Below are 13,879 nucleotides of genomic sequence, written 5' to 3'. Positions count from 1 at the left end.
GCAGAGATCTCAGAGGTTTCTGCCCCTCTGATGGTCTTAGCAGGGCACAGAGCTATGTCCACTCACAAAGAAACTCAAGATATCCCCACTCTCCAACAAAGTGCCTTATGCAATCTGCTTTGGGTAAAATGAGTTTGAAACCTGTTTCTGCTGACAAAGGGGTTTTCAGAACTTCCATATCAAACCAAAAGGGCCTTCAAAGTCCTCCACTATTAAAAATGGGCTTAAATCATCACTATGGTCAAAGGGGACAAAATAAAGTCAAAATTCCGCAAACTGAATCTCATAACACACATACCAGCCCAAGTAAGACAAAACTTTCTTCCTGTACACCATTAGATTAAGGACCATTTACAGTTTCAGAAGGGGTTCTTGAGAGTTCCACACCCATGCAAGATGTGGTAGAAAATTTTGAGTCTACCCAAGTGACTCTTGGGCCTTCTGCACATAAATATTGTGATCTTGCACCCTCACCATCTCCCCCAGTGGTTCCTATGTCCCTATACATCAGAAGTTACTCAAATATCCTCTATCACACAAAAGGACCCCCTGACTTGTCATAAGCACAAAAACAACCAAGTTTATCACAAGACACAGTCAATGAGCCATGCAGGCTCCATATTTGTACAATTTCCAGAGAAGATAAAACATCCCTTTCCCCCTCAGGGGACTCTAGGTTGTTCTGTCCTGAAAGGAGAGGCTCCAAAATTTTCCACATATACATCAGAGATGCTAGAATTTCCCAAATCTGAGCAGGATTCTCTGAGTAGTACTCTATCTCATAAAGAGACTGTGGGACAAGAAACATCTACAAAAGTAGTTCTAACCACAGCCACATCTTTAGAGATGGCTTATGGATGTGACACATGTACAAAAGATGTTCTAGGACATATTCCATCTGTAGAGAAGGTTATGGATACAACCATATGTGAATGAGGAGTGGGGAAACATGATATGCAAACACCAGTGTCTGTAGCATACTCGATATCTGAGGAAAGAGATTCCTTGGATTCCATTTGTGCAAAAGAATGCATATGACCTCAGCAAACTTCACAGGAGGCTATAGGAACTTCTTTATCTCCTCAAGATCAGCCATTTTCCCCAACTACAGAAGATGCTACACACTCTTCCAAATATGCGCAAATGGTTGTGAGTCCTTCTTTATACCCACAAGCAGACCCAGAACATCTGCCAAATACCTCAAAGGCTTTGGATTTTACTATATCTTCTGAAGGGGCCTTGGAACCTGCTTTGCCTATCAAGCAACCTAGTAAACCTGACACTTCTATTCAAAAGTCTGTTTTCACTTCTCCAGCCAAAGAATTTTTTTTGGAACTTCCACAGTTACACAACAATATCTAGAAACATCCTTATCTGCTCATGAGTCTCTCAGACCTCTCACATTTGTCTAGGATGCTCTAGGAGAGGTCACATCTTCAGAGGTAGTTCTAATACCTTCCCCCCATTATGACGTTGCATTCAGGATTTCCACACATATACACTGTACATTAAGACCTTCCTCATCTGAGAAGGATGTCTTAGGATCTACTGCATCTGATCAGCATGCTTTACAACTATCCCCATCTACCCAAGTAGATTTATTTACATTTCCACTCTGGGGAGAAATAGTCGACATTCTCCCTCTACCACAGTAGACCACAGGCACCCAGTTTCTAGAAACAAAGTCTTATGATTTGATTATTCTGATGCAGTCTTGAGAAATTTCTCCTCAAAGGAAGACAGTTTTAACCTTCCCCCTTCTGCCAAAAGGGATCCCCCTTTTGCCATCTTATGCTGCCAAAGAGACAACAAAAGCTACAACTATTCCTCAGGTGAGACCCACACCTTCTCCATCTGTCCAAAGGGACCTGGAATTTTCCAAAAATGACCAAGGAATTGTGGAAAGTTGCCATTCCTTACAAGGGCATGCTGGCCATTCCATATTGTCCCAAGATGCTCAAGTAACTCCTTTTTCTACCAAAAAGGCATGTTCCTCGTCTTCCCAGGGTTGCAGGGAATTTCTTCACCCCTCTCTAGTGTCATCTCCACGAGGAATAAATAGAGAAAGTGTGCTATAATAAAACAAAGAACACTACTCAGGTATTAAAAATGCGGAGACCAAGAACACTGTAGGCAAAGAGATGGAACTGGAAAATAGTGAATTAACAGAGATTGAAAAGGTCCTATCATGGGATGTAATTAGGGACATTTGGATGTTAGCCACAAAGTTCAGAATACCCACAATTAAAATCCTTCATCACATGCATGGTAACATGAAAGAAAACCAATTGTGGATGCTTGCAACAAACTTAGAACGAGGAGGGAAAATGGGACCTAGCTACAGGTACAGAAGGATAAAGTACAAAGTCGGGGGAGCAGCAACAATGAAAAGACAGAAGAGAGAAATCCAGAGGAAAAGTGGAATAAATAACAATAATCATCAATGATGGGTGGTGAACTTGGGTATTCCCAGGGAAATCCCCGATTTCAAGAATCCAAAAGGCTCCCATATACCTACTGGGATGATGTTAGTTGAAATACAAAGCAGCAAAGAGATAGAACGACTACAGACTGCACCTTGTAGCTAAACATGACCCTATTGAAGGGATGGTGCTGCCACGCAGCTCAAAATTTTAACGTATAAATATCCAAGGCTTAAAAAATGTAAAAAAAAAAAAAAGACCAGAGAATGAAGAAAGGCCCTTCAGAGACCACCACAACATAAGAATCATTTCATCCACAGACCGTAAATCCTCGCACTATTCCTGATGTCAAGATGTGCTTGCAGATTAGACCCTAATATGTCTGTCCTCTGAGGGGCTCTGCCATCACCTGACTGAGACAGATGGTGGTACAGCTAAACATTTGAAAGAAAATGACAGGGGCTGGAGAGATGGCTCAGCGGTTAAGAGCACCCGACTGCTCTTTCAGAGGTCATGAGTTCAATTCCCAGCAACCACATGGTGGCTCACAACCATCTGTAAAGAGATCTGATGCCCTCTTCTGGTGTATCTGAAGACAGCTACAGTGTACTTATATATAATAAATAAATAAATCTAAAAAAAAAAAGAAAGAAAATGACAGACACATAAGATGTGTTAGTCGAATGCCTAAAGGATGATCTTAAAGGGATTGGAAACCAATATGAAAAACAACAGTATCAATTAAGTTTACCTTTCAGAGTCTCAGGAAATTTACCAGCAAGAGTATACTTGGCCAGTACATGGATACTGCTATGTAGACAGTAAAGCATAGGGAGAAGACAACTGTCCAATCTTTAATCTCTGGAAAGGAAGGCAATCGGTCTTGTGGAAATGTCATATCCCAGAGAAGGAGGGTGTTAGATGGCTAAAGTGGAAGTGGGCATGTAGATGGAGGAGCACCATCATAGAAACAAAGAGAATCGGAAAGGCTTGGAGGATTCAAGACAGAAAGAAGAGTTTGGGAAATGACTTTGAAATGTAAACAAATACATAGATTATTTTACACTTCCAATGTTTATAATATAAGATATGTATGTTTCCAACAATATAAGATATGTATGTTAACATCTCTCTCCTTAATGACTATACAGTCAGTATTTGTAACATAGGTTTACTAAAAGTTGAAATCCAAAATTGTTGTGACTAATTATTCGAATTTCACATAGATAAACCCATTCAATATTTTATCTTCTGCCCTTGTAACTATAGCAAATGTTTAATTACTTGATAAAAATTTAAAAAAATTTTTTTCTACTCCATTAGTTTTCCATTCAATGCCTCAAATGTCTCTCAATTTAACTGTATGTACTACATTCCCTTCCTTGTTGCACTTTTCCCTGTCTCTTCACAGTTGATATTCCTGTTCCTGACTGTGTCTTTCAGCAATACATAAGTACACTTGCACTTTTCAAAATAAGGACGGTCTGGTTCATACTAGACACTTACACAAAACTGATCATACAGATACACAGTTTAGAGAATTAACATTTAGATTAAAGTGAATATGTAACTCATTTTTCCTTTTTGATCTGGATTAACTCATCTAGGATGGCATTCACAAGAGTAATTCTGATTTCTTTTCATTGATATTGGGTTTAAAATACTTGTGGATTATATACTTCCTACCTTGGATTAGTCTGGCATACCACACACAGCACAGAACAAATCAATTAATTGTAGGATATGTGCATGTGTGTGTCTAGGTCATTCCACAGTAACTCGTGCTACATGTTTTAGAAGCAAATCTGTTCAAGGATAGCCTGAACTCCTTTGTTTTGCATGTTTCTTTAACATATCAAATCACTTCAAATTGCACCAATTATTTATACCTCTGGGGTACAGATTAAATTCATTATTTCTACAATTAATCTCTCCATAGGGATTAAGAGCTGGTTGATAAATAATTTTTGGAGTCTTTAGAATAGAATTTTGCCCCAAAACTCATTAAGTATTTATTGTTCTGCAAATTCAAACCTACCTGGTATTTTGGAAATTTGAGTTTCATGGTCAGACCTCGTCAGCTAAATGCACTTCATCCATTGTTGGCAAGATCAGGCTATGCTTCCTGATTGTCATGTTTGTTGAGACTACCTAGTTTTACAGTCATGTGATAACCAAGTGAATTCTCATATAGCTTTCTCAATATTCAATTTACCTGATCAGAATCTATGAAGTGTAGAATCAATCATTTTGTGCTGAATGTAGGTTGCCAAACTGCCTCTGGGTAATTTTTGAATAGCATCTTGTACATATGCATGTGCTTTTTAGGTGGTTTCTCATTATCTATTAACACTCCACATAGCTCCGCAGCACTATATTATTTTAAGTTTCCAAGCTAAGTGATTTCTTTTTCTGTATTAGAGTCATGTGGGAGTATCTAGATCAATCAGTGTAATCCTAAGGGATTCTTCTTGGTATATTATCATCTACAGATGGTGTAATATCTACAACGTTTGATACTCAGCCTTTGATATACCTTCCTTCACCTGTGTAAAAGAAAATTATTTGCAACAGAGGGATCCTGTAATATTTAAGCTACTACATGAATCCCTTGGCTAAAATATGGCTATACATGCTTATTCATGCCTAAAAGATCCATGGGGAGACCCACCTGTCTAAAAATGTCAATTACTACTCAGATGTCCACTATGTGTACAGTCTGAGGAAGAGTCACTTCAGTTCATGTTTGGAACTGAAGAATACTCAGCCATTTTCCAAACGGAAAAAAAAAACAAACAAGTTACTTAGATAAGGATTGAGAGAATGCTTTTATCTAGGTAGAACATTAATTTTAGCCTTACATACAAATGTGTGATGTGCAGTATTTTCAACACTGTATTTCAGAAGGAATTATATACTTTTGGGTATGGTCTCTCGGACTAGCATATGATATCAATATAGTTTGCTGTGACAGATTTTCAAGTACATATGAAATCTGAGGACTTCAACAGAGTAACTCTAGCTCAAACATATATCCTTCATATTATTTGTGACCCACACTGGGAACACTTACTACATGTATCAGAGTTCTGACTCAGTTTTAGTATTTTTTTTGGTCTCATGCTAACTTTTGATGCTTCCTTTCTCCAATAGAACAGTTAGTCAATGAGTCTGTATACCAGATATCAGCTGCATTATCAAGCGTTGGTTGCAATTTCCCTCTGCTGAATTCACAGCCACGAAGAAGTGTTTCTTATGAGATAGCCTTGATCTCTACAATGCAGATTATTGTTGTCTGTGTCTTTCTCTGACTCTCTCAGTTCTCTTAAGGGTCCTACCAGGGAAGAAATGGCAATGATAGTGAGAAGTAATCTTTGTGGACCCAGGATAGACAAAATCCACCAAAGTTTCCTTTCATGTGATAAGAAAATAGTGGACAGTGTTTATATTCAACTTAGTCAATGAAATGCTCTCCCTTTATACCCTGTATAAACTGGACTGGCTTGTTAGCTATGCCTGTTTACCCAGCTTGCCCAGTTTTCAGGCTGAGAAGAGGAGAATTTTTTCTCAGCAAGGCATCAGGTGGTGGACCAACATCTTACTCTTGCTCACTGTTACCCAGTTCCTCCAACGTAGCAGCTTCTTCCAAAAGGATCTCCATTGTCCATAGTATGCCTGACTTCAAGTCTGAAGCCATGAGCCCAGTCAATAAGAAAATTTCCATAGCTAAGAAAAAGTAAAATTTTTCTTTATTTAGTGCTGAGGTGGAGGGGCAGATATTATTGTGACTTTCCTTATTGTAAGTTCTTGAAACAGGAAGGGGAAGAGCACTGGAGGAGGGTTAATTTTGATCTACTTAGGGTTTCTTAATTATAATAGTAGTAATAATAATAATAATAATAATAATAATAATAATAATAATAATAAAAATAAGAAGAAGAAGAAGAAGAAGAAGAAGAAGAAGAAGAAGAAGAAGAAGAAGAAGAAGAAGAAGAAGAAGAAGAAGAAAGATGAGGAGGTGGAGAAGGAGAAGAAGAAAAAGAAGAAGAAGAAGAAGAAGAAGAAGAAGAAGAAGAAGAAGAAGAAGAAGAAGAAGAAGTAGAAGAAGAAGAAGAAGGAGAAGAGGAAGAAGAAGGAGAAGAGGAAGGAGAAATAGTTTAGGCTGGGAAGATTATTCAGCAATTAAGAGTACTGCCTGTTTTTTCCAAAGGTCATGAGTTCAATTCCAGGTGTACACATCATGGCATACAATCATCTATAATGTCATCTGATGCCCTCTTCTGGTGTGTCTGACAGGTACAGTATACTGTTAAAAATAAAATAAAATAAATCTTTAAAATAAATAAAAATCAAAAGTTTTCTTATCTAAGTCTAAGTTACTATGCTTCTGTAGCTTAGCAGCTTTCTGTGTTCCTCTGAGGACAGAAAATCCATTCTCTTTCTATTAAAATCCAGGATGAGAGCTCACACATTGCTTGCCATATCTCGACTGTTATTCAAACACACCTTCTTCTTTTCTGAGAAATGAAATAGCTTCCCATTACACTCCTATCCTACCTTCAAGTTCTGCTTTTGAGAGGTGCATCAGAAAAATGAGTTTGTGCATAAGGATGCTGGCGTTGCAGTTGCTTCTGATGTGAGAATACTGGGGTTAACACAGAAGGGTCAAGAGGGTCAACAAATGACTGAATGTAATGACTATCTTCTGTTGAAATTCTGTGGATGCAATGGGTCAGTATTCCTGGAAGTTACCCAACTCACAGGTTTTCTTCTCGAGCTCAATAGTCAGTTTCTCCAACTTCTTAATGTGCTGTACTTTCTCACTGATGGTGGAAGGTTGGCATGATGCCTTCCCAGCAAACCCTATAGATAAACACAAGGGAACATGAATATTAATGGCCCAGTCACAGGAGAGACCATGCTTTGTCCCCCAACAAAGCATGAGGAAAGGGGAACTCTACAGACACTTTGAAGCACTGAAAGAGTAAGAAAGCTCTTTTCAAGATGGACCTATTAGCTACTCTCCTACCTACAACCATGATTCCTAGACATATGCAGGTAAGTTCTGTAGTCCATACTGCTTAGGACCACAAAGCCCTAAACATGTATGTTCAAGAAAAATGAGTCTGAGATTTTGATACATGTCCAGGGCAGTATCTCTCTCTTATTATCACAACATGTCAATGACATGTACAGGAATCCTGTGAAGATGAAGTCCAATACTCTACCCTGAGTGGCGAAGCTTTATCTATGTGGCTCCTATTGGATATCTTTCTCATTCGGAGTGAAAATAAGGAACTCTTAGCAAACCAACAGCATGCTTGTCAATTACTGGTGGTCTGCCCAACATTCATCAGATATTCTTGACGCTTGGTCCCTTCTTTTAGAATCTAGAGGTTTCAGACCATAAGTCCTGCTCCTAAGAGGTCTGACCCAAGCACAGCTTCTCGAGGAAGCTCCCCAGCAGTGGCTCAGGGCTTACTCTCTCTGCTTTACACCAGATTATTTATTTTGCACTTTTATAACAAGAAAGAAGTCCTAATTTTTTGTCTCTCTCTCATCTCACCATGCATTCTGTTTTCCCTGTAAATAACTTGATAATCCTAAAAAACATGTCTGTGTGTAAACCAATATGCACTAACTAAATACCACAAGGGCAGCTTCTGTTTCCATAACACTAGTGATATCACAGAGAATACCACGGAATTTCAGGTATACAATAGTGTATCCAGAAGAGTGTCCCCTTCAACATCACATAACTACCCATTAACTAGATCTTCTCCAAATCAACAAGCCAAGTTGCCCTTTCAAGTACCTTTGCCTGAGACACAAGCGAAGATTTTCCAATACTCTCCCTTCTAAAATGGAGATATGACTGATTTATTGAATTCTTTCCCACCATCATGTACAGATATTGAAGCCTAAATTTTCAATCAAAGCCCAGAATTTGTCTTCCCCACCTTATGTTGCAGGCTGAAAATGACAAGGAAGAAAGGAAGTTGAGAACTTAGGTCAGGATGATGCTGGAGAGTTGGGATTATGCCTTCTTTGTAGCGTTGGCACATAGATAAATACAAGTAACCAAAGACTTTGGAAAGATCCACAGAGTAGTACAGTTTGGGTGGGGGAGTAAAAAACTAGGAATAATTGTGTAAATTTGGACAAAAACATTGTTCAGAGCCTCAAAAATAACATGTTTTAGACATGGGACTGTTTATGATGTGAGCAGCAGTTCACAGGTCAGGCTGCAGGTGCATTGGTTAACATAGGTGCAATTTGAGACCTCAAAAACAGTCAGAGAAAGCATGGTGGGTCAACCTGGAATGAGCAATTAAGAAGTCATGCTATACTATGGAGAGTTATTATATGAAGGAAAGATACAGACAGAGACAAAGACAGACAGACAGACAGACAGATAGACACACACACACACACACACACACACACACACACACACCAAAACAAAGCATCAGTCATGGGGACAAATATGTTGTAGATCAATGATAAGGAGCTTCAACAAGGGAAGAAAAGTCAAATTCTTCTGTTGGGTGCCACATGTGACAACGTCTATACTCCTGAAAGGGTGTCACTACTACATTTCTGGAAAGCATCCATTAGAAACCTACAGACAGGGAATGGTAAAGTAAGCATAGAGTCTAGGTATTATTAAACTATACATGTTTATTAAAGCCCCATGTAACCTTTGTCATGATCCTGGCAGTCCCAGCAAAGGGAAGCAAGCCCATGGTCAGCCTGCCATGCACTTCTTGGATCTCTGAAAATTTACCTTCCATACATGCTTATTGGGCCCTAAGCTTGTTGGGAGTTGTTGAATATTCTGCATCTTTACAGGTGTTTAAGTTCTAGTCTAGTAGAGTTGGATGTCAACTCTATTTCTAATTGTGGTTCTCCAGAGGACACCTAGTTCAGATCACACTAGGGTTTATAAGATAAGGAAGTGCTTAAACTGGCAAGAAATATGTTATCATTAGTAAAGACTGTTCTAGGATAGAGGAAAAAATATGACAGAGACGCAGAGAGACACACACACACAGAGAGAATGAAAGAATATGCCTTATGTACATGAAGCCAGAAAAGAATTTGTGAATCTAGAAGACAAGGTTTGAAGGACTACCTGTAAATCCCAGTAACTAAGAAAGAACCTTGGAGCCAGTTTTGATATTGAGGCTTCATACAGCTTGGCCTTTACCAATGTGAGACACTACATTTCCATGAGCAAATCCTTAGCCTGGAAAACGTAGTTATGGTGGCCCAGAAAAAAAAACAAAACAAAACAAAACAAAACACAGAATTGTCCCCTTTGTTTGTTTCTCATTACTCTGATCTCCCATGTCAGAAGAGGCTGAGTGGTCTTCCACATACCCTCACATGCAGCTCACAAGGAACAGCACCTATCTTCATCAGTACTTCATCTGAGCCTACCCTTGGCCTTTGGATGGTACTCAGGAACTGAACTGGCAGGTTACATATTCCTAGCTGGGTGTCAAAGTTCAGACATGAAAATCCCACTCTGTGATTGTCAACAGTTCCATGTATCCATTGGGATGGCAGTGTCACAATGGCTGCACCTGTCTTTTCATGCATTTCACATGCTTTATGTGCCGAGTTGAAAGTCTCTCTCAGATTATTTACAGATCCACAGGATGCAGCTTGGCTTCAAAGGCCACATGTCTGACTACAGAAGCCACGAAAACAATGTCACAGTTCACAGCTATAATGTAGACATGTCAGGGTATTTCCTCCAAGTTTTGCTTTGAAGCATATTCTTTTTTTTCTTTATTAACTTGAGTATTTCTTATTTACATTTCAATTGTTATTGCCTTTCCCGGTTTCTGGGCCAACATCTCCCTAACCCCACTCTCTAACCCCTAAGCCCATTGTATATGGTTGTTCCCATCCCCATTCTCCCCCCATTACCGCCTTTGCCCCAAAAATCACGTTCACTGGGGATTCAATGTTAGCAGGACTAAGGGATTGCCCTTCCACTGGTGCTCCTACTAGGCTATTCATTGTTCCCTATGAGGTTGGAGCCCACGATCAGTCCATGTATAATCTTTAGGGAGTGGCTTAGTCCCTGGAACCTCTAGTTCCTTGGCATTGTTGTTCATATGGGTTCTCAAGCCCCTTCAAGTACTTCCAGTCCTGTCTCTGTTTCCTTCAACGGGGGTCCCGTTCTCAGTTCAATGGTTTGCTGCTGGCATTCCCCTATGTATTTGCTGTATTCTGGCTGTTTCTCTCAGGTGAAATCTACATCCAGTTCCTGTCAGCCTGCCCTTACTTGTCAAGCGTATTCTTTTATTACAGATAATGCTAATCTTTCTAGAAGGCCACATTGTGGGAGACCATTTGGATTATGCCCCATCCACAGTTTATAGATTTTTTACAGAGAATTCTTTCAGTGAAAATGGTTTCTGTAAATTGCATACAAACTAACTATTTAAGGACACAAACACACACACATAGACACAAAAGGTACACAGATACACACAGACACACACAGACACAAACAGACACACACAGTGTGCAGGGATAATAGAGATGTGTATGTTAAAAAGAAGTTAGGATAGTGTATCGATAATATAAAATATGAAGGGTTACACTAAAATCTAAGACACTAGGATGGAGGATGGGAAGCAATTGTGAGGTATGCTTTCCCACAACTTGGACACATGAAAAAATGAAGTAGGAGACATCAGAACTGCATTGTCAAACAAAGACAAGAAACGTACACAATCAATTGAATGCAAATACAGCTCATCTTGCTGATCTCTAATGGAAGAGTTCAGGTGTTTCCCACACCTCTCCAGCATAGTATTTCATTGCAGTCCAATGCTAGAACACCAAAGGATATTCAAGAACATATAAGGAGATGAAGCCAGAATGACAGCATTCCCAGAGATCAGTTGAGCAGGGAGTTCTGTTTTCCTATGTCTACCTTAGCTATGCTTCAGAAAACCAAGGAGACAGTCTCCTCAAGCATATCCACATCTTTACTGGGTGTAATTTGTCTTCAGAACATCTTTGGCTGTAGTTACAGAAGCCAGGATGAAAACTACAAACTATGTCAGCATAAAGTTGATGTGCATATGCCCAGGATCACTCCTAAGTCTCTCTAGACCTACGAGTGTAGATAGACATGCCTTATAGGAATAGAACATGGTTGTTTAGTTCCCCCAATTACTGTTCAGGACACGTACAGAAGTCAGGAAGGAACCAGTCCCTCTTCTGTTTCACTAATTGATATTTCTTCAATATAGTAGAAAACTGTCTGCCAAAGACACTGTCATTAGGACAAAACAGAAGGAAACAGATTGGGAAAAGGTCTACACCAATCCTACATCTGACAGAGGGCTATTACCTGGTACATACAAAGAACTCAAGAAATTACGCTTAAGAGAGACAAATAACCCTATTAAAATTGTGGTACAGAACTAAGTAAAGATTTCTCAACTGAGGAATATCAAATATCTGAGAAGCATCTAAATAAATGTTGATCATATTTAGTCATCAAGGAAATGTAAATGAAAACAACCCTGAGATTCCACCTCACACATGTAAGAATGGCTAAAATAAAAACTCTGGAGAGAACAGATGTTGATAAGAATGTCAAGTGAGAGGAAAGCTCCATCTTTGTTGGTGGCATAACGAACTGGTTAAACCACTCTGGAAATCAGTCTGAAGATTCTTCAGAAAATTGGAAATTTCATTACTTGAGGACCCAGATATACCTCTCCTGGGTATATAACCAAAAGATGCTCCAACATACAAAAAAGACATATCCTCAAATATGTTCATAGCTGCCTTATTTATAATACCCAGGAGCTAGAAGAAACCCTAATGGAATTCATCAGAGGAATGGATACAGAAAATATGGTACATCTACAAAATGGTGTACTACTAGGGTATCAAAACCAATGATCTCAAAAAAGACATAGACAAATGGAATGAACTAGAAAATATCACACTGATTGAGGTAACAAATTACAGAAAAACACATATGGTATGAAACCATCGAAAGTGAATATTGGCAAAAAAGCTCAAGTTACCCAAGATGCAGTCCACAGACAACTGGAAGCTCAAGAAAAGAACACACAAAATGTTCATGCTTCACTCCTTTTTAAAAGGTGGAACAATGCTATCTATGAATTTAGAGGAGAGACTGACGGAATCCCATTCAGATTATGCCGTACATGTGGCAGAAATACATATACATCAGTCACCAAAATAGATAAGATTGATGAAGCTTAGAAGTGCATGCTGACAGGAACTGTATATAGATCTTCCATGTGAGACACAGCTAGAGCATATCAAATACAGAAGTGCATTCTAGTGGCAAATCAGTGAACTGAAAACGGACAGTAATGGGGGTTGTAGAAGAGGCGGGGTGCCAGTTTGGGATCTTATGGTCAAGAAATTGGGAAGGGAAATAAGATTTGAAATGTACATATAAAATATCCAATTAGAAAAAATGAATAAAATTTGCTTAAAAATTAAAAAATGAAAGAAATAAAAGAGAAGATAACTGCCATGTAATAACAGCTATTGACTCAGAAATCTAAAGGTCATTTTCAGGGAATGATAGAAAAAGTAATACTAGTGGAATGCCCGAGATAATGAAATCTCAACTAGAATCACTTCTCTCTCCCAGATAACGGTGCCAGACACAAACTGCACTATATGAATCCAAAGAATGGAGGAGTTTACTTTGAGGGGATGACACAACACTTGTCTTTCCCTTCTTCCTTACTTCCTTTTTCTTCTTGACCAAAAGAAGAAAGGCCATGAGCTCTCAGGAAACAACTATGCCCTGCTGAACACTTGGCTTTTAGAATAAAGAATTAATGATATAAATTCTCTGACTTACAGGAACCAAACAACAGGGAAGTCCATATGTTTCTGAGAGGCTCCAAGCTCCTTATTCCCATATGTGGTAGTGTCAAATCAAGGCTATCTCTTCAGAGATCCCACTCAATCACTACTAAGGTCTCTTTGTGCTATCCCAAGTATCACATATTTCTTCCTTTTTGGTTATACCAAGACAGAAGTCCAGCATTCTTTTCCCCATCACTGATATCTTCATCCTCTTTATTCTTCCTCCCTGTTTATTTCAATTAGAGGCCAATTAGTATACCCCAGAGGTACTGCAGGAATATCTGAGAGGCAGTTGCAGGCACGACAACACTTGTGACATCACAGAAGAAGACAGGGACCTCCAGGTTACAAGAGATATTTCAGGGAGGGACTAATGATGACGTCACTGAGACCTGCCATGGCCTAATACCTAAACAGTTTTCCTTACACTGATCAGATTTGGAGTGCCCTTTCCAGGTATGTCTCCTGTGACACAGTGGAAACCTTTACATACTCCATCTCTTTAAAGCTAGAGAAATCTCTTGCTTCATTAGTGGTTACATGTTCTGAATGGAGAAAGGTAG

The sequence above is a fragment of the Rattus norvegicus genome, assembly GCF_036323735.1.
Source record: "Rattus norvegicus strain BN/NHsdMcwi chromosome Y unlocalized genomic scaffold, GRCr8 chrY_unlocalized_8, whole genome shotgun sequence".
NCBI classification, from domain to species: Eukaryota; Metazoa; Chordata; class Mammalia; order Rodentia; family Muridae; genus Rattus; species Rattus norvegicus.
Note: the sequence above shows the minus strand (reverse complement) of the source record.